Below are 21,771 nucleotides of genomic sequence, written 5' to 3' on the forward strand. Positions count from 1 at the left end.
TTTCTGTGGTACATCTATAGGATACACTGCAGAACTACTTAGGAGTTGGGAGGAATCTCAGATTGCTGCCCACTGGCGTAAGTCAAAGGGAATGAGACAATCAAAGAAATTCATAACTCCTTCCAAGAGGAACTCAGAAAGACTCCGTGAACTCAGCCGGGAGGGTCTTAGGACTATTACAGGCTACCTGACAGGACACTGCAAGTTAAGGTACCATCTAAACAAAATGGGGCTTTCTGTAGAGACGGACTGCAGGTTCTGTGGGCTGGCGGAGGAAACCTCGGAGCACATTCTGTGTGACTGCCCGCGTATCATGAATAGCAGACTGATGCACCTTGGGGAACGATTGTCTTCTCCATCCAAGATTTGGAACACGGCACCCTCCAATGTGCTTAATTTCTTGAATAGCCTAAGGTTGGAGTGACCACAATCAGGGTTTAGCACAATAGATCTTTTAGGTCGCAGCGCGAGTATACCCGACGTACTAATAATAATAATATGTACCGCCTTGTCCCGCACTTCCAATACCGCGTCTGTTTGAGTGTCCCTTTAAAATTGCAACCAGTAATGACAGTTAAGTCTCTAGTTTTTGTGTAAACTGTAGATAGGCCGTATTGTATATAAAAACCCTCGTTATACATATGTACCCAGAAGATAATTTAGGTAGGCCTTCTTAGGTAAAGCCATTGTAAGAGGCCTACCCAGGAAGGGCTGAAAAAAGTGCTTCAATGCATGCCTTGCATTACAAATGAATTTCAATAAATATTTTAAGTTGCAATAAAACATTTTTGATATGAACCTTAAGCAAATACTTCAAAGATGTATGATTTTTATAAATTGAAGAAGTAACTTTAAAAGAACTCTTCCGAAAGGTCATCTGAAGTACATCCTATAAAAGGCCTTCTGGAAGGTGTTCCATGGGTAGCGAAAGAAGAAAGAGAAAGTAATGTAGAGTGGAAGGCATCTTGACTCTCAGGAAGGCCTTTCGGAAGGGCTTTTAACTCCTGAAATTATCTACTGGGATATACTACATTCTAAATTTGAACCTTATCGGTTCATAAATACGGGGCTTTCAAATATGTATCTCGACACTTGCGCCACCTGGCGGATCAATTCTATTTTCATATTGCATTGTAAAAGAAGTTCCTAAAAATTATAAAACTGAAGCTCAATACGAAGATTTTGAGTCTTAGTTGCTTTGGAGCTCGGCAATATAGCAGCTAAATCGATTACAACACCTTACCTAAGTAGATTGAATGAGGATGTGCAAAATGAGTGTCCGGCATGCGGAGAGACCCCACATGACTCGAAACATCTCTTCGCATGCCCGGAAAATCCGACAACCCTAACGGCTTTGTCCTTGTGGACCGACCCGATTAGAGGCTGCACGCTTCCTAGGGCTACCGTTAGTAGAACTTGACGACATCGATTGAGATATCAACCGATCTGGGCGGGGTTGTTGTAGCCGCTACCACAACAACAATAACAACATTACAACTCCTTCACATGCAGTACAGAACACTTTCTGGTATCATATATGTAAATAGCTATAGGAGAACGATCAAAAGTAATACGAACGACTCAAGCATTCAACACATTCTGATACATCTGACCAAATTAACGCTGTAAAAATCCAGCGGAAAACATTCAAAGAAGCACTAACATAACAATAGACAACGATCATGTCTCAGAATAAAAACAATACGTGTGGTAATTAAAAAAAAAAAATTCAATCATCCAGTCGAAACCACTTACTTTAAATGATGCGTCTTTCCAAAATGGTTCATGAGTTTTTGCGGTCATAGAACAACAATGCAACGCATCTTCCTGTATGAAAGTGCAGAATTGGCAGCAAATATGCAATTATATGCTCGGATAGCTTTTTATCGGCCGTTGTGGTGTAGTGGTAAGCAGTTCTCGCCATACTCGCATAACGATCTTATGGATCCCAGTCCACGTCGGTACAATTGGCAATTAACTAGCGCACGAAGTAGCCAAGGAAGCTGTACAAATAACTCTTATAAAGAAAGTATCATGTTTAAATGTAATCATTAAAAAATTTCACAAAGTAAAAACTGCAAATTTAAAAATTCACACACAACTTAAAAGACCACACTACAACGAAAACTTCACTAGGGACGACTGTATTAAAATAGCACTTGTGAGAGTCGGTGTAGCTAACTTCAGTACCAGACACTGGAAGATTACCAGAATGTACCCAATGCGGGACGACCCTAACTGTTGAACACATACTCAAGGAGTGCGTCATCTCAGGAAGTCATGCTAACCTTGAACCAACACTCGACTTCAGCTATGAAAACACCATGAAATTTATTAAAGAAGCCCAAAAAAAAACACAAATTGCTAACTTTAATTAAGCCACCACAACTCGGGAGCAACATGACCTCTTAGCTTAGCCCCCGTGCATATATTTTATAAATTCATTTATACATACATATGTAAATATTTATGTATGTCTCTTAATTGCTGGTGAAAACTAACTACGCCTTTGAATGTTGTTTACTACTTCGAATTGTTTTCCTATGCTGGCGATGGCATATTTATGTGTAAAACTTTCCCATACTTAGAAATGTATTAATGTATGTATATATATATTTGTAAATATATTTGTATCGGGGTATTTATGAACATACACACACATGTACATATATATATAAATGTATCTAGTCACACAGTTTTAAAAGGTGATTTAATGAATTTGGCGTGAAAATCCGGTCGAATGAGATACAACTTTTAAAGTACAAATTAAAAACAAAAAACTATTGGGTTCTTATGACTTAGTATTAATGGGGAATGATGCTGGAGTCACAGTTCTTGTCCAGATATGAATCTGCGTCGTTCCGGTAAGGTAGACCTGACTGTCGTGGGGTTTAGTTCAGCTTGCTTTCAATATATAGAATATGTAGAAGTATTCGAGATCCAATAAATCTGGAACCGGAGATGATCTCCGTTCTTAGCTCTACAAAAAAATATACATGAATTTACGCTGTAGTAAAGCAAATACATAAAATTTAGTTTTTTTTATATCTCAAAAAATTGGCACTTCCCAGCGGTGCAAATGCTTTGCAAAATACCCTACATGCGAGTGAAATGCGATAAATTTCAAGCTGAAAGCTCTTGTGTGAGTATTTTACGATCAAATGAATTTCCGAAACATTCTTTGCTTACAAGCGAGCTCGGTTTCGGACATTTGCTAAAGGCTCGTTTGTTGGTTCGCTGGGTTACTATACACAGTATGCATCGATTTTGTACTTTTTATAAATATAGTGCATATTAATGCACATAGTATATACATATATACAGCTGCGGTCAATAAGATAGTAGCAAAATGATATTGTTTGCAACTTATGTTTTATGTATTTATTTATTTTTAATAATTTTGATTTAAAATATAATTCGATCCATAACAGTAACCACATAAATAAAAGTTTCAAAGCTTGCACAAAGTTCATAAAAATGAATCAAACTTAAAAAAAAAAATTGCATCAAAAATTCAAACTTCTTATTCAGGATTTTTGAAAAATTGTTTAATATGCAGTTTTGTAGCCCATACAATTGTAGTAATAAATAGTGTAAATAAAAGGCAAGTTTCAAGTCACTAAAGATTACCGTTGATTTTTCATAAATTTTCTTGTGGAGGGCGTTGAGTGTTTCTTCCATATAACGTAGCATGAACAAAATCTATTTTTATATATAAAAAAAAATCAGCAACACCCTCCACAAAAAAAAGCTAAAAAATCAACGGTAATTTTTAGCGACTTGAAAATTGTACTTTAATGTACTAAAATTAAGTGAGCTACGAATATTTTCTGTAAATGCTGAAGAAAAAGTTACTATAATTAAAATTAAAATTTTTAAAAATAAATAAATAAAAATATGTTGCAAACAATATCATTTCGGTACTATCTTTTTGATCGCAGCTGTACATACATACACAGTACATAGTTAAGTATTTACTTCCGTTGTGGCGGAATACACTTTTTAACGCTTCAGCATTGAAGCTCTCAAGTACCAAACATGCACAGTATATGTACATAATTGTATAGAGGACAGGAAACTCGCGCAGAGCGGAACAACAGACTAAAAAAAAACATTGCAAGTACAATGCATACTACATAATGAGCAATGGCCGCGAACAAGCCGTTGAAAAGAAGCCAAATAACAAACAAAGCAAACCATCAGTGCTGATAAAATAATTATGGTTGGGTATAAATTGTTTACAAAAGATAACATTTGGAAATTTCCGATTTCATTGGGTCGTAGTACAAAAATTTTATTTTATTCAGAAGAAAACCATAGACTTGAGAAAAGCACCAGCAATATGCAAACAGTTTACAATTGTACATCGCGAGTTCCTTCATAAGCCCAGAAATAGCCTCTAATATTAGAGAAATTTTGATTATCATTTATCAGATAATTCTATGATCCTCTTCCTCCTTCCCATTCTCGAATCGAATTCTAATTTCTCTATGTACGTAGTTTCCATCATCTTGCCTCGAGAATGGGAGGATGATTTAGGCTAAAATAATTAAATTTTCAATCCAAAAATACATACATACATAACCCAAATTTAATCAACTTTATTTTAAACATTCGGATAATCCGCTTAGTCAAAAAATCGGTGTATAGAACTCCAGCCTTAAGTTTTTCGCGCGGTTAGGATCTATAAAGAACCTGATGTGATAGAGCGATTCTGAATTCGGCTTAAACGACCCAAAACTACAAGAAATTACTAGTGTTGTGCAGTGTGCATCACTGAAGTTCATTTTGGCTTTGCAATTTAATAGGAAATTTTTCTGTCAAGCGTTATACAAGGTCACCGATGACAGTTAAATCTTAGGCAGAGTTTTATATCAGAATAGAATATAAGCCCTCGATATGTATTTATGTTCATGGTCCCATATGTAGTAGTATGTGTTGTCTACCATTTACTCAAATAGATATCCAATTTCGTCACGAAATATGTAGCAATGACTTTACAAAATATACAAAGTGAAATAAGTGAGTGTTAAAGCGGAAACTGGTATGGATGGAAAAAACTCTTCATTTCCGTAATTACGTTCGGCTTTAATTTTTTCCCACTTCCGTCCGTTGGCATTTTTTGGACATTCAGTAATTACATAGTGTCCAAGTAAATTGCATTGTTGTAATAAATAAATTATTGTATTTTCGTATTTAGGGCTTACATTTGCTTTATTAAATGGCCGAATTAGAAGAAACTCACTTACTACATGAATTTTGAAAATTTCTTAAATTAATTTATTTTTCTCACTCTGACTAGCGTTTGTGTGTTGTTGCAGAGGTAAAAAAAAAATATTTAAAAATTGATACTAAAAACTGGTATGCTTGGTGTCCCGATTGACTGAACTTCTGCACTCATTTCATTGCGGCAACATACATATTTTGCTTGCAATTGCCAATCTTTCACAAAGAGAAAGTCTAGTAACTCGCATAATAATACACATTGCAAGCGTTTTTTTTCTACCTCTTTTGCTATCTGCGAGTGTACGGTTTTCTTTACTGTTAATCTACAAACTTGTTATATGTATGTGGTGCTTTGTAAAGTAAGCTTTTTGTGGCTTCTTATTTTTGCACTCAAATGGCTTGTATATCTAGTATTTGGTGTAAATGTGGTTAGTTAAAGGAAATTAATTTAAAAAAATTTAAAGGAAATTTTGTCCTCAAAAAGCCTGCATACGCGAAATTTAAATATGAACAACATATTTAGGAGATCTAAAGACCAATTAATGGCCTATGTGAGATTTCACGTTGGCTGATCGGCTAACCTAGCCTAGAGAATCACAAAAACTAATACAGAATCGTATTTTCTGGACAATTTTCGTCGTACATTTTCTTCCTTTTGATGAGCTTTTTTGTCCTAACTAATTTTATCCTTAGGATTTCCTTTCTGAATTTGTCGTTTACTCTCACTCCTTTACAAAATGTCTAAATCGGCAACTGCAAATTACTTTTCATTATAGCCTTTTAATTTCCTTTGCTGAAATAAATTATCAAACAATAAAAGTTTAGTAATTTCGCAAAATATAGAAATTGTTAGCTTTGTAATTAGAAACGATCAAGATAAAAAATTCATATCTATCATATGACTTGGCATAAAATTTTAATTGGCTGCAATGCCGTTTGGAATTTCAATCATATGCGATTAGTTTGATTGCACTTGCTTACGTCAATTGCTTGGACATCTGATTGGCAAATGGCAAACGCATTCGATTTACAGTAATGTCCCATGTGAGAGACCCACTCTAAGCTTGAGTTAAATCAAGCCTCAATTATAGAAGTCACTTGTAAAAACATTATGCTGCAGATACTCTGCTGATGTAGCGTGGCAAAATTATTGCAAACAAATGGCAATTTTTTTGGGTTGGTTCTAATTTTTAATTTACTTTCTATAAACTATCAGCATACAATATTCCCACACCGCTGTTCCCACACTTTCCATTTACACACACATATACATATACATACATACATATGTATGTATGTATATACATATGTATGTATATACCCCCATCGACAATCAAGCAACCTACGCTGGTGGTCATGTTTAAGCATTTTAATTCTCATAACTAAATAACATTTGAGTAGAAACCTGGTTTCATAGGCGCTTATGTTCGCCTGGCCTATTCTATTATCGCAAAGCCAAAATCCAAGGCACAACAAACATATAATTCAAAGCAAAATGCAATGAACGAACGCAATGCATGAAAAAAAGAACGATCCTTATCAACTAAACACACATTTTACCACACTCTAGTCTCAACAATACAATATGGAAGGTAAGAAAATGCTTCTCACGAATTCCCAACGCCCTGTTGGCGATACATATTATGAGTGAGCAAGAAACCACACATACCGCAGTGTGTACGAGGGTAGTTCAATATGTACGCGAGAGATAAAAAACTTCATTTGAGGTAGATTCTTTTCGTTTTTTTTCTCTTGAAATGTAATTGCCATTCAGGAAATAATGGAAATTTTTCCATCTACCCTTCGGACAAGCTAACCAGGGCACCACTCGTATAGAGCGGTAATACCCCTATCCTCCTCCGAAATAGCGAGCGGCGTGATAAGCAGCGATTTCCGCAATAAAGGTAGTAGCATACTGTATGCTTACAAATGTAATACCTTTTAAGGACGATAACATATCTATAGCATTTTGATAAAAATAACTTATCTCGAGTTAGGCCGTTTTCTCTTTAAAGCAATATTTCATTGGCATCTAAAACCATATTTTAACGATTAACTAGCCTTAGGCGTAGTATAAAATGCCCTTTTAATAAAAGCTTCATAAAAAGGTAACATTTTCGAAGGGAAACTTATTCTTTTTTAATACAAAGTGAAAACTTCTAAAGTCACTTAAGTTGTTTTATCAAAATGCCACAGATATGTATTTGTTTTCGAATAGACACGGCCCTCAACTTTCTGATAATTGTGATGTAATGTGGAACGATTTTCCGTCATCCCTTGTCAAATTTGGTTTGGAGACAAACCGGTTTCGGCGTTGTACCATCTTCAGTGTCATTTTTCGTTTCTGATGATTCTTTCGAAAACGGTCGGGAATTTCCTGTACTTACTTCTGGATAGGTGGGTTTTTAGTTGCTGGACGAAAACTTTGAAATACAAAGTGATTAGGGGCTTCTGGCGATGGGTTAGCCCTTAGCGGTCAAGGGAGCTCCAAAACTGTACAAACCACATTTCTCGTTATTGGTTGAAGTTCTAATCAGTCATTGTCCGATACTACAGCAGCTGCTACTCAGCTATCCGGTTTTCGCGATTTTAAAGTGTTAACACCTCATTATGATGTTTAAATGCACTTCTTTCTCATCTGCTAGGTGCTTTCTGGCGAAGAGATTAGCCGCTTGCGTAGCTTTGTCATGTGTTATCGTTCAATCAGCCCCCTTTCCATTTCCCTTTGTATTCTTCTTTCCGTCTTTTAATGGTAATACAATATGTACATAGTTGGTGTATTAGACTAAATGCTCTTCCACGTTTTAATGTAATTGCCATTTGTACCGTCGCTTCGTCCCTAAATGGGGATTCTTAGAAACGGCGAAGAGAAGTTACCGGCAATCGTTTCATTTTAGTTCTTAACAATTGGTTTTAAGAAACCCAAAAATTTCGATAACATCGACGGTGATGCCAAATTGTTGTTTTTATTTCATTATCAAACAACAAAGTCGATGTGAATATGCCCAATTATTTGAGTATCCAGACGACTGGGGAACCTCTGGACATCCGTAATTTTAAACGTCGGTTACACCAGTTAGGGAACTAAAAAGAATCCTTGATCAGGTGATATCACAATGGGACAAACCTAAATCGTCGCTCGGCCTTAAGGATAGTAACAGCCACCATAAACTATCCATCATATACAGTTTTGTTCCAGTACTACTATGTATAATATGTATAGCTATTTGGTTATATTCGCGAACATCTTTCTGGTTAGGAACTTCATGACTTTAAGCAGATGAAAGGCGTAGAGCTGTATTGTTTCTTCTTGGCGTTTTAAAACAAATGCGATGGCAACCTCGTTACAGAGATTTTTGCTCGACTTATTGAGCAATCCTCGTATAAACCAGTTCTCCACAAAGAAAACGTTGTCGCCTATCGTGACTGTTAAATAATCTGGGAAATTTAGAAAGCCGCCACTTTAGATCTGCTGTGCGCACATATCGAAAATTCTCAGAAATTGTCAGTACTTAATAATGATTAGAATGAGAAATTCTTTCAAATTCCTTTTTACTCGCACTTTCACACGCACATTATCGAAAGGCACAGCATTAATGAATTTGAATTCTCCAGTTCTCAAGTATTGTGGCGCTGGCGACGGCGGTCTTTCTCTTTCATCCCACTCACAATTCATGAGAGTATAGTAATTTCTCATTTTCATGCTGCTATTGTTCGACACTTCTCAGTAGTTAGTTAAAAGATTTTCCAAATAAATGAAAACGCCCAGAACAATCATCGATTGCAAACGGGCGGCAAGCGACGAACAATCGTTCGATCGTTGCTATGGGCAAATGTTGGACACTCAGTATATGATATACTGAGATTGGACATGTAAATTAGAGAAGTTATGAGATGCCTATACAATGATTGTAGGCTCGACGACCGCTCTGCCTCTCCTCCTTCTTCGTCACTTTTAGGCGCTTGTGAGCGCTCTCTTTTGCCCTGCACATCAGACTTGAAAGATATAATCAACAAAATCGAATTAGAAGTTAAAACTAATGCAGCTGAGTGTGAGGATCGACCAAATGTATGGCGCGCTCGGTCGGTCGGTCAACCCAAACCAGCATCCAATTTAGGAATTTCGTTGCTTCAAGCCATGCTGCGCTATGGCATTTTTCGTATTTCATTGATGTTTACCGCAAAGCGGGAAACCCTGCAGGGTAGCAACGGCGCAAACTGATCGATGGCTCACGATCTTCGGCGGCTTACAGCCATGCACTAATGCTACGCTTGCGCTGCTGCCGTCATATCTATTAGTGCTGCAGTGCGTTCAAATTGAGAGCAGTGCATTCAAATCGTCGGCTTGTTAGGGATTTTGCTGCTATATTGTATTTGGTTCGCGCTCGTTCTTTTGCTTGAGCTCGATCATTTTTTCGTGTTGATCGGCATGGTTTCCTTTTATGCTTTGCTGTATGTTGCGCCTGCGCTTACGTTTGAGCCCCTGCGCGTTGAGAGTGCATTTTTTTTTTGTTATCTGCTCCTTTTGTATGTAGCCTTCTGAGTATTTTGCATTGTTGTTGTTATTTTTATCATGCTTGGCTTAAATGTGCGGCAGACCCAGTCGGACTTGGTTGCATGTACTTTGGCACGGTTATTTTTCCACTCAGAAGTAGCTCCAAAAACATGAAGTTTTATACAGGCCTGAAACACAGCAAGAACGGTTCCTTAAGAAGGCAATTTTGCATGAAATGGTCATTGTTGGTTTGGAGAGCTTTGTAGAGTTTCTATTCTCATTCGGATTTATTTGCCGAAGTCAAAACATTACAAAATGCTGACTTGCGCAGTGAAGTTTTCACGACCTGCAGAATTTCAGCCTTCCATTGTAGTGATAACGAATGTAGTTCTTTCTCCATGTAGATTTTTTCAAATTTTTCCTACAGAATTTAAATGTTTTTCGAATTTCTCGTGAAAAAACCAGTACCAGTACCAGTTCTTAGGGAACCGCATTCTGCATGGTCCGACTGGGGTGGTCTTATGTTGTGTGTGTTTGTGTGTGCAGGACAATCGCTGTTGTTGCTATTGTTGACGACAACGTCGTTGGTGATCGCTGCGTGATTGCATTTCTTGGAAGGACGACTCAAGAATGTTTTCTGTTTTTTTTTTTTAAATTTTTTTTGTTGTTGTCTTTCGTTCGTCTTAATGTTATTCTTGCGATAATTCTTTCAGCTTTCTTTACATCCCATACACTTTTTAAGTAGATTTTTTTATGCTTCAAGCAATTGTGTGAATGCATTCCCGGAGTGGTTCTTTAGCCCCAACCGTAGAAGCAAAGCATGAATATAAAATGTGTTGGTTGTTGTTTTTTTTTCTCTACTAGAGTCACGATTGTTATTGTTGTTTCCGTGTTGTTTTTGCTGTTGATCATGTAAATGTATCTCGGTGTATATGTGCATGTATTTGTGCACTGATATCTGGTAACACCGCATTCCAATCTCAGAATGAAGCAAACTTCAAACCAGAAATAAGACAACCAAGAATTGAATTATTCCCACAGAACTGAGCAAACTCGAGAAACTCCAACAAACATACTTATGTATGTATGGAATAGACAAACAAACAAGCATACTTTGAAGTATGTTGTGTTGTTGTTTTTGTTCAACTTTTGTATGTATGTATTTATGTGGCGTTATGCTTCTTTGGTATGTGGTAGAAGCGAGTATTACCTGGTGGCCGGTTGTTAAGGTTAGATGACTGACTCTTTTAGCTGCTACGCTTTTGCCCACATATGTACATACCTATCTACGAGTTGCATGTATACACATACATATTTACTTGTATGTATCTTTCTATAACCTAAACTGCTCCGGGTATTCTCCGGTTTCTTGGCTGACTCGCTGGCATTCAGAGGCCGCCCAGTGTGTTGGCATGCTCCGTTCTTTGTACCCAGCGTTGTTTTTTCTGCTTTGTTTTCCAATAAGAATCGAACTTTATGTTGGTGCGCCCAGCATGGCGTAGCAACAACAACAAGCAATCAGTAACAACAACACTTACCAATTTTGCTCAGACCAGTACACATGCAGTTTAAACTGCATTTGTACTCGCCAGGTAATTCGAACATACTAGCCTACTACATAAAAAAAAAAAAAACAAATACAAGTCTGTTTGAAAAAAAAGAAGTTGTTTGACTGCATTCCAATGCTTTTTATTGCATCTATGTTGGGTTGGCCAAGCGACCATGCGAGGCGCGGCGTTGCCAGACGAGTTGTTAGGTGCTGAGCTGGCAAGGCGTTCGTGATATTTTGTGGTTTTTCTTGGTAGAACAGCAAGATTAGACATTAGAGGTTGATTCGGGCGCGTTTAGCTTGGAATTTCTAAATTCATTGCATATGAATAATAGAAAAAATACTTGTGTTTGCGTGGTACATTTAATTTGGCACCGAGGTTACGAGGGGTAGTTTTACAGGGCAATTCTGGCACTCTTTCAGCTCACCACATTCTTACGATTGTGGTAACTATTATGAAAGCTCTTTCCTGTCTTTCGAAAGAGTGATTGAAAGATCTGCTACTGAGGAGATCTTAGTGTTATTCGGTTGGTATTTTGGTATTAACTTAAAAAAATAATATAAATTAAATAAAAAAGTATATATATTTTTGTGTAGAACAATAAAAACCCTACTTTAAATGAGAAAAAATTTAAAAACGAAATAAATAAAAAAAAAACAAAATAAATAAAAAAAGAACAAAAAATAAATTAACTAATTAAATAAAGAAAAAAATGAATTAGAAAAACAAAAAAATTTATAAAAAATAGAAAAACGACATTAAAAAACGAAAGAAAAACCAAATCTAATAATTAAAGGAAAATTGAAATAAAAAAGCAATTATAAATTAAAAAAAAAACATTAAAATAAGTTCCTAAGCATTAAGTTGAATAAAAAAAAAAGAAATAAAAAATAAAATACATACATTTCCATTTAATGAAATTAAAAAAAAAATATTTGTCTTTTCAAAAATAATAAAATCTAAAATTAAAGAAAAATCATAAAAACTACATAAAACGAGTTTCTAAAAACTAAACGAACTAAATAAATATGGTATTCTCTTTTTAAAGCAATAAAATCTAAACATTAAATTAAAAAACGAAAAATAAATTAAAAAGCAAATATTAAAAAAAAATAAAATAAAAAAAAAAAAAAAAAAAAAAAAAAAAAAAAAAAAAAAAAAAAAANAAAAAGTAAAAATAAAAAAAAAATAAAAATAAAAAAATAAAAATAAAAAAAAAATAAAAATAAAATCAAAATAAAAATTATTGAAAAAATATAAAAAAAAATTTTTAAGCAATAAACAAAACCGCGCGATGATCGGATTTAAACCAGATTAGTATGGGACCGCCTGTGAGGTAACACCTTTCTTTAAAAAAACTAATTATAGAAATCGGTAAACGTGGTCCAAAGTAATGCGGTAACATACACAAAAAAAAAAAACAATATTCCGACGAATCGATAACCTGCTCCTTTTTGTGAAGTTGGTTAAAAATAAATTAACACCATGAAAGTTGGCGAGGCAGCTTTTTGTTGTAAGACTTTCGTGCCCGAATAAACAAAATCTGTCGAAATTATCTTGCCTATGTACCGTCTTTTAATTGTCTCTCAAAAGACTTGCAAGTATGGGTGCGTTCAGAAATGCATCAAGCCAAGGCATCAGTCTCTTTTATTTCTAAACTATAATTGATAGAAATGTCAAATATGCGCAACAATGGTTATAAGCCGAATCTGAACTTAGTTGCTTAAATAAGACATTTCCATCAATTGTAGTTTAGAAATAAAAGATACTGATGCTTTGGCTTGATGCATTTCTGAACGCACCCTATCTTAGCCAGAATTGCCTTTAGCCGAATTTCATCTAGTCGATCTGTCGTAAGATCGACTAAGACTTGTTGAATCCTGTACTTATGGTAGTCATTGAGCATTTGGGAGCCTTCGTCGGGTTATCGATTAAGAACCAGCCTTTTGTTTTGTGTTATTCTACGCCATGGCTGGGGTAGTGTGTCGAAAAGCAGTGCAATGCTAGCCAAATGCCTACATACTTCACGTTTCAGGAATGGCCTTCGATAGGATCGATTTTAAGAAGTGTTTGTACCAAAAGTTGGTATAGTTTTCAATCATGATTCAATAATACAAGGTTCGATAAACTGACAGTTGTCTCTCTCGCACCGCTCCCTTAGCAGTGGCACCGTGTTGCTTCTTTGCAAATTTACTTGGAAACAGTGTAGCTTTGGTGTGAAATAAAAGTATAAGCTTTTGTGCAATATGTTTATTTGTTGATGCGTATGAAGCATATTTAACTGATGAAAACATAAGCATTGGATGTTTACATCAATTTCATAGTAGTCTTATTTTAATTTTGAGTCATTTTGCATTTTTTATACAGCTAAATAGCATATAAATTACGTAATTCACGTAGGTAAATCAATATTACGTTCAATATTTCGTTTAAAATGCCAGATTTCCTGCAAATACATTAGAATTTACAAAAGGAATTTCACTACTAATTGCCTACTTTGCGTACTTTTCTACTACCATTTTCGCAACAAGGGATTGCGTTCTTGCCCTTTCTCTGTCTTTCGCAAATGCAACCTTTTGTAAGGGAGTGTCAAACCGCAGCTGTCAATAATTATCTAACCTTGTATTATTGAATCATGGTTTTAAATAATCGAGCTGGCGACCGAATTACAGTGGTTACACGTCACTTATTGATAGCCAACCATAAACCTTCGCTCTACCGACATTCGGGTCTAAGTAACCGCAACGACCTAGATGTATATGTATCTGCCGCCCTATCTCAGCAAATTTCCATACATTTTCTCATTTGGAATCAATTTTATATTCTTTCTTTCTCTCCTCCATAGCTTTTAGAAATCTCCTTTAATTCTGTAGTGCAGAAAGACATGCTAGATTACTGGAAAATTATTCTTAAATATATTTAATTCCAACCCACCTACCTACCTGCCCTCTAGCCATCCATCCTGCCTGCCTGCCCGTTTGACTTCTTTTCCCATCACATGTTCACAAACAAAACACCCTCTCTCTCCACATCGCTGCTGTATTTTTTCTCACTCTCATCTGGCAGCACTGCCACCCCTATGCTGCTGCTACACTCCGGTTGCCTTGCATGCAATGCTATGCTACTATATTTTTCCAATGCAGACATTTTATTTTTGGTCTCTTCAATTCGGTTTCCGCACAGCGGTAGTCTCCATGGTCGGTTTTGGCTTCGTCTCCGGTGTCTGCGCGCTCGTCGAATCACTAGTGCATTCAGTCTGTTGGTGGCAACACGCACGTACTATCATCATCTAGCTACAACATAAAGGCAGCAAAGAAAAACGTGGAAAATATTTACATACATAGTTTGTGAAAAATACTAGACGAAGAGAAAAAGCAATTTAAAATTGTTATCTAATAAATAATGAAAATCTGTGTTGCATAAAATTGTTTTAAGTAGTTTTTATTTTGTTAATTTTACTAATTTAGAGTGTGTACTGCACTGAGCAAGAAAATACGTAGTAAAAAAAATACTTGAAACGAAATATATTCGTATGAACTGTTCGTGAACATTCGTGGGAAAGTGTACAAGCGAATATTTACTCGATTGACAATTAAAACGAATTGAATTTGGATTGCTGCAGCAGCTGTTAGTATTTAATGTAAGTTTTTACTTGGAAAAAATATATTTTTATGCGAATTTTTGGTATATATAACGTTGTAAAATATTTAATAGGCAGTTTGGGAAAAATATTGAAAAGTGAGGTTAGCATGTCTTTCATTCCTTGTACATATATTTTTCACTGACCCCCTACATGTCGCTTTTATTGTGTTTCCAGGGCCCTGCAGGGGTTTAACCGCTGCTGTTCTCAAGTAGTGACAAACATTTATTTCATAAAAAGTCTGTATTGAATACCAAAAGGTATGTGTGTTTCGTCGAAAGGCGATTAAACTCGCTAACCGCAACTGAAGTAAAAAGATCACTATTTCCAAGGAAATCGGTGGGTTTTTATATAAAACAATATTTAATGCAAACTCTGCCTCTCGCTGCTTACCCGAGCGCTTATAAAAAAAAATTTATTATTATTCATATAAAAACAATAAATGCGATTACAAAACATATTTTTCTCTATCTGAAAGCTGTTTGTGGTTTGCTGTGCAGCTGTTTACACTCAGGGTAGTAGTCTGTTTTACTTTTTATTGTTTAGCGAAGCTTAAGCTTTTTTTATTTCAACTGGCGCTTTACATGTGTATGTATTTGGTGAGAGCGAAAAAAAACCAAGCAAAAAAAATAACCAATTGCATTATTAATGCTGTTTGTTTGTACATTGTTGTATTGTATACATATGTATTAACGTACTCGCTTTACCATTGCACCAGCGGCCGCGCACTAACAACCGAACAATATTAATTTTAACGGTAACACCAACAACATTGGCGCTTTGTTCGTTTTACATTTGGATCGTTTCTGCAGTCTACGACGAGCTGCCTGCAGCTTGAGCCAAGCAATGATTTGTACCTTTGGACCCATCCCCATCAACATCATCATCATCATTACTCTATTAAGCAGCTCATACTCGCGCTGACAAAGCTCGATTTTGTACCGCAAACACAAACAAAAATCCACTATAACGAGCAACCAACAATTCTTTCAACATCAACCCATAAATACTCAATGCTTGCACTCCTCTATGGTCCCCCGCCCTCGTTCCGCGAATCCACAGCTTCCATTAAGCCACATGCCCCTCTCGTCGCACTGGTCGCCTTGCAACTGCGTACAATTTTTGGAGCTCCAAGAAAATAGTTTATTTTATTTTATTTTTTGTCCAGCCAAATTTTTCGCAATCATTCTACTATTGCATATGTATGACAACTCGTTGCTTCACTTTACTTGTGCATTTGCACTAGGATCCCGGGATCCCGGCCTTTTAAGGTCCCGAAAATCCCGGGATTCTTTGCAAGTAATCCCGGGATTTTCACGGATTTGTAATTTGCACTGATGGCAGTAATAGAAACTCCTTTGACCAGTATTGGCTATATTTTTTTATTTTATTTTATAATTAATATTTTTTTATAAATGTCTAGCTCATTATACATATAACACTGCGCGATAGTAAATTTTAAACACAGATATCAATATATTCGCGAAACCATGGGCCAAATATAGTAAAATTGCGTTTTTAGTTTTTCACTCTGACGTCCGTAATTCAAAAATGATTTAAAAAAAATCAGAGAAATGTACTTAGAGAAGAAAAATGGGTAACAAATTAATGAGGAAATCCTGTAGAATTTAAACAGATTCGAGTTTGTGGTGCAGAAGGGCTGGTCAGTATTGAAAATGCCCTTTTAAAATTTTATCCTTGAAATTTTGCAGTATTTGTTTTTGAAAAGAATATATGTTAAGGACTTATATAAACTCGATAACATCTTCGAATTTAATTTTTCTAACTTTATCAGCTTAAAAATTACCTATTCGTCCTTGTGAATTCAAAAAATTTTAATTTTTTAAATTCTAAAGAAATTTCCTATGGCATTTGGTACCCATATTTTTATTCTACATTGCATTGAATTTTTTAGATAATTTTCGGAAGTAATCATATCTTTGAAATTACAAAGTCCTTTAAAATAAATCTTAAAAACGCCACTTTAAATAAAAAAGTAGGTTTCAAACCCATTTATTTGTGATTTTGTATGGTAGGAGAGGTAGAAGCAATTTTTTGCGATTTAAGTTGTTGAAAAATAATGAATATCTAAGTCCCGAAAATCACGGGATCTGAAAAAGCTGAAAAATTAACATCCCTAATTTACACCGTGTGCGCTAGCTAGCCTTCTCCCCCCACCCTCCCAGACAACTCTAGAATCGCCACAGCATATACATTACATATATGTATGTACATGTGTACATACAGATGTTGGCGACCCATGCATTGTTGCCGTCTGCTTGTGATGAGTTGAATTATTATTTCTAGGTATGTATGTATGTATGCATGTTTTTTTACACTTTTTTCGTCACGGGATGTAAAAAAAACCCTCTAGCGCTATTGTTGGGTGGTAGTGCATGTATGTGTGGTGTGCTTGCACTCCACACAAAATCATCAACTCGACTTTTTCATGTTTCCATTGATGGTTCTTCTTGCATTGCGTGGCTGGTTGCCCCGTTCGTTGTTGCCAACTCTTTCTGGCGTATGTAAGCGCACTCGTTCAAGCGTTGCGCCAGCGAGTCGGTTGCCTCTGGTTGCAGCAATTCGTTTAGTCAAGTATGAGTAGCATTTGTTGTTGTTGTTGTTGTTGTTGCTGGTATTGCTTTTGGTTTTGCTGCCACTTCAATTGTTTTGCTGTCGCTTGCATTGTTGTTGTTGTTGTTGTCGCTTGCGTTGTTTTTATGTTGCACTCAAATTGCTGTTTGACTGCATTCCATTGAAACTTTCTCACAGTCTGCTGCAAATGCCCCCAAGTTGTTGGTGGTGTGGCATTCGTCGCGTACGTCCCTGTTGCCGTCATCGTTGTCGGTACGGTTGGTTGGTTGCCTTTTACTGGCTGGTTCGCGCTGCTACATAGGTTGATTGTTTGCTGGTAACTGGTGCCGCCGAGTGCCGAGTTCCTAGTATTGCCCAGCGACTGGCTTGACTCCATTGGCTTGGCTTTGGTTTTGTAGTTGTTGCTGCTTTTTTGCTTGCTAACAGCAATTTCTCGTAGTTGCTGCTGCAATTGCAATGTTGTTTGTTGAATACCTACATGAAACCCAATCCAATCCAATTCACATACAATCGCCTGCTTCGAGAAAATTCAATATGTTGCTTGCCTGACTTTTGGCGACTGGCTGTTGTAAGTCAGTTGGAAGGAATGGATTGAACGGACGTTCAGACGAGTAGGTATGCGTTGTTTTTGTTGGTTTCGAAATTTTGTCTTTGTCGGCAATCCTTTTCAATTTAAATTGCAGAAAATCAATTTTCGGCAGTCAAATATGGCTTGCAATTAATTTTATTTTTTTTTAATGAGCAGAATCTAATTTGGCCTTAAAGCCCGGCAAGGTAGTTAGTTCACTACATTTCCTACGAAGCTCAGAGATTTATCAAGGAGTACACAAAAAGGGGGTGAATCATAAGGTTTGTTTTTTACATTTTCGGGCAAATGATCATCTCACAAAAGTGAATATACTGCCACGAACCACAGGGACGTTGAAAACCCAAGCCGAAACTAAACGTGGCCAGCGAACGCAATAACGTTGGGTTTCTTCACTTATCAATCAAAGAAAAACAGCAATATTTATTGGTTAAAATTTGAATTTTTATAATTCTTACTCTTCTTCTCGCAGTTTGACAGTTTTCACAAATTCGCCCGGAAAAATTGTTCGGGTGATCTCGGGCTAGTGAGAAACAAAAACAACTCTTTCAAAGTGGCTCTCAACAGTACGAGAACCAACAAAATGGCCACTGTCGGGCACTCGCGGGCTGGCAAAAAAAAAAACAAACCTATTATAAAAAAAAAGTTTTTAAAATAATCTTTTAATTTTTCAGCAGTCTCTAGATACCATCACTGCACGTTAAGCCCTACTTAAAGTCAACCCTACTAAAGTTCATCGAGTAAGCAATTAACGACTAGGATCGTTAAAATATAAATAGAAAGCCGAATAACTATTTTTTTACTTAATTGTTTTCTACTTTTAATTGTTGACACAAGTCTGTGCGTACAGGATTTTGTGGTCGCATGGTGAAAATTTTTCTATGTTTTTATAGAAATCATATTTGAGATTAACCCGCAAATAATTTCGACTTCTTACATAAAGCTTTCCGAAAATTTCCCATTGTCATAATTTACCTAAAAATATTCTCTAATTTCATATTTATTTACCACAACCGAAAATATTATTTTCTTTACTTTACAAACGCTATCGTACGTCTCCTCTTTCCTGCAACTCGCCCAATAACCAAACAAATTTTCATACCAAGCATATATATACATAAGTTTGCTATGTTGCCACATTTCACTTCAACGCCATACAGTGAATTTTTTCTTGCATACAATGGCTGGCTTGAAAAAAAAAGAAAATCGCAATTTAAACAACCACCTCCACACCGCAGAGTGAAAGCCAAGGCAGCATGTTATTATGCGCTTTTCGTCTGACAATACCCCTTTCCCCTCTACCGGAGTAATACCACAAATATTTCTACTAACTACGTTGCAACATTTAAAACTCTATTCGTACAATCTTTTGCGCCGTTCAGCGAGCTCGTCTACAACTAGCTGGTCGGTGCCGTAGCCATCGCCGTTTTCCGCCGCCGAGGTCGTTCATCGTAGGGTTCATTGATTATTGTGTATATACATTAAAAAACCCCACCGTTCAGGGCTCTCCTAAGATGGTCATTATGTTGTTGCATGTTTTTGCGGTTGCATTCACATCCTCTTGGTCGTCGTCCTTGCCGGGTTTGCGTCGTTGTTGCCGATGACATGTTATGTTGCTGGTCGTTGGCTGGCCGCCATTACTGTGCTGGAAATGTCCTGCGCAGCTGAATGCATACACTACGTTCCAATGGCACTCAGCGTGTGATTTATGACTCGTAAAAAGCATACACTTTCTTCCCAGCAGCGTCAACAACCCTTAGCGTAAATAGAGATTTGCGAATTCTCCATTAGCAAAAAAAATATGTGTACTTATTTACCGCGGTCGTAGCGACTTGGCGGCTGGCTTTGGCTTATGGTTGGTCTACCCTATATCTCGGTTGGTCGTCGGTCGTTGCTCGCTTATGAGTAATTTTCCGGCTTACGCTTACACGACGGTGTAGGTACTTTGCACTTGTGTTGCGTACTCCAATGCAGTGTCCGAATGCTCCAGCGTGCACTGTTCTTAGCCACAGTAACTTGTTAGCTTCGGTTGCTCTGAGCACGTTCGTCATCTCATCATCGTTGACGTAGTACTCGTTCGGAAAACGCCCGTAGCGTTTTATCGTCGACGCGCTATTGCTGAAGCTTAACAAAATTTCGTGAAACTTCGCGGTGGTCGTCATCGCTGCCGCTAGCACTGCCGACGGATGCCATACACTTTAGCCCCCTTCCCACATGCAGGAAGTTTCTTGCAGCTGCAGCTGCTGCTGCTGCTGACACCTTGGCTGGCTGAGAGCAACGAGCATATGTATGTGTACATAACGGGCAGCTGTCTGGCGCTAAGGGTGCTGCATGCTTGAGATTCCACCCCTAATCATCACTACCTACCGTCGTACGTACACTCATGCAGCGTGGCAATAGTGTCCTGCGCTGCAGCATTTTTACTCGCTCATTTTGCGTTGTTCGTCCTTAGCTTGGCTCATCATTTCCATTTCCAGGATTCAGTCATCAAGCAGCCATCGTCAGGATACATCAGTCATAGTTACAGCTATCGGAAGTTAACACGCAGAAAATATATTTTATAGTAAATATATACCGATTATTCTCTCTGAACTTGCCAAAAGTGTAAAATAAGAAAGGAAGTGAAAATAAAAATGGCGCCGCTAGTCATTGCCTTCGTGTAAAGCATTTATTGTTGAATGGTGACTTCGTCAACTTTCATGTATACATACTACGTATAATCGTCGTCGTTCGTGTTGAAGGTACATACTAGACAAACAATTTTAAAGTGAAAAAATATTCCGTGCAAAAAATATTACATAATTTTGCAATTGTGTACTAGCTGCGCAAATGTAGTATTTTTAAGCGTTAATTAGATAAAAATTCTTTGTATAAAAACTAAATAGTGCATAGCATGAATATTTCTATGGAAAAAGGAGTGAGTTGTGGCTTTGGGGGTGAAGTGGTTTTTTTCTACGAACGAAAATACATATGTATGTATATGCATTAGTAGTCATAAATAATAATATTAATAAACCAATAAGCTCTTAACTGGAAGGCGAGCAAAAAGCGTTTCTACAAAGTGGCAATCGATACCGCTTGAAAAAGAAATAATTTTTATTTTGACTTGCTTCGTTTTGGGTGCATGTATAAACATACATACATATGTATATATTTCACATATGTACACATCGTCTTCACCAATGTAAAATACCCTAAATGAAAAATCTGAAATTTATAGAAACAAAAAATTCTGAAATTATCAATACATCTTTTTAAATATAGTTTTGAATTTCGGTATGAGCTGCCCAGTTTTCTCCCCCTTTCAATCCAATTATGTACTATTTATCCGACAAATTATGCTAAGCAATATTCTAGCGAGTGGTAAACGGGGGGGAGCATGCAACATCTTCAACCCTTTTTCCATAAATTTCAGTTTTTACACTTAAAAAAAAATGCAAGTTTAACCTTTGGCAAATGGCGCTTTGAACGTGTTAAGAAAATCGCTAAACTTTCAAATTAATTTTGAGTAAGAAAAAATGATTATCGAAGGTATTTATTTCGTTTAATTTTCCGATTTTTCATACATACAAATATATTTTTTATTCGTCAATGGCTTTGTCTATTTTTTATATACATATGTAATTAATTTTTTATATTTCTTTATATGTTTAATTAAAAAATTTGAATTTTAACAACT

General features: G+C 36.5%; 1 protein-coding gene and 1 long non-coding RNA gene across 6 annotated transcripts in view; one reads left to right on the forward strand and one right to left on the reverse strand.

The window, feature by feature from the left end:
- Diap1 (Death-associated inhibitor of apoptosis 1) overlaps positions 1-21,771 on the forward strand; it is a 52,563-nt gene that overhangs the window by 27,570 nt on the left and 3,222 nt on the right. Inside the window, exon 1 of one of the 5 annotated variants that reach the window (XM_017619009.1) lies at positions 14,403-14,911. The exons of 3 other annotated variants lie outside the window; for them this stretch is intronic. The gene's annotated coding sequence lies outside the window, so the exon portion shown is untranslated. Of the gene's footprint in view, positions 1-14,402; positions 14,912-20,575; positions 20,834-21,771 lie in introns of those variants that run through there. One more of the 5 variants, XM_017619003.1, reaches the window with a different exon arrangement.
- Positions 19,558-20,287, reverse strand: LOC108365116 (uncharacterized). Its single transcript, XR_001847882.1, has 2 exons — positions 19,910-20,287; positions 19,558-19,847 (listed from the first exon to the last, which is right to left on the reverse strand). It is a non-coding gene; the product is annotated as an uncharacterized LOC108365116 (long non-coding RNA).

The sequence above is a fragment of the Rhagoletis zephyria genome, unplaced genomic scaffold, assembly GCF_001687245.7.
Source record: "Rhagoletis zephyria isolate East Lansing unplaced genomic scaffold, Rhagoletis_zephyria_1.1 Rzeph_scaffold_00035, whole genome shotgun sequence".
NCBI classification, from domain to species: Eukaryota; Metazoa; Arthropoda; class Insecta; order Diptera; family Tephritidae; genus Rhagoletis; species Rhagoletis zephyria.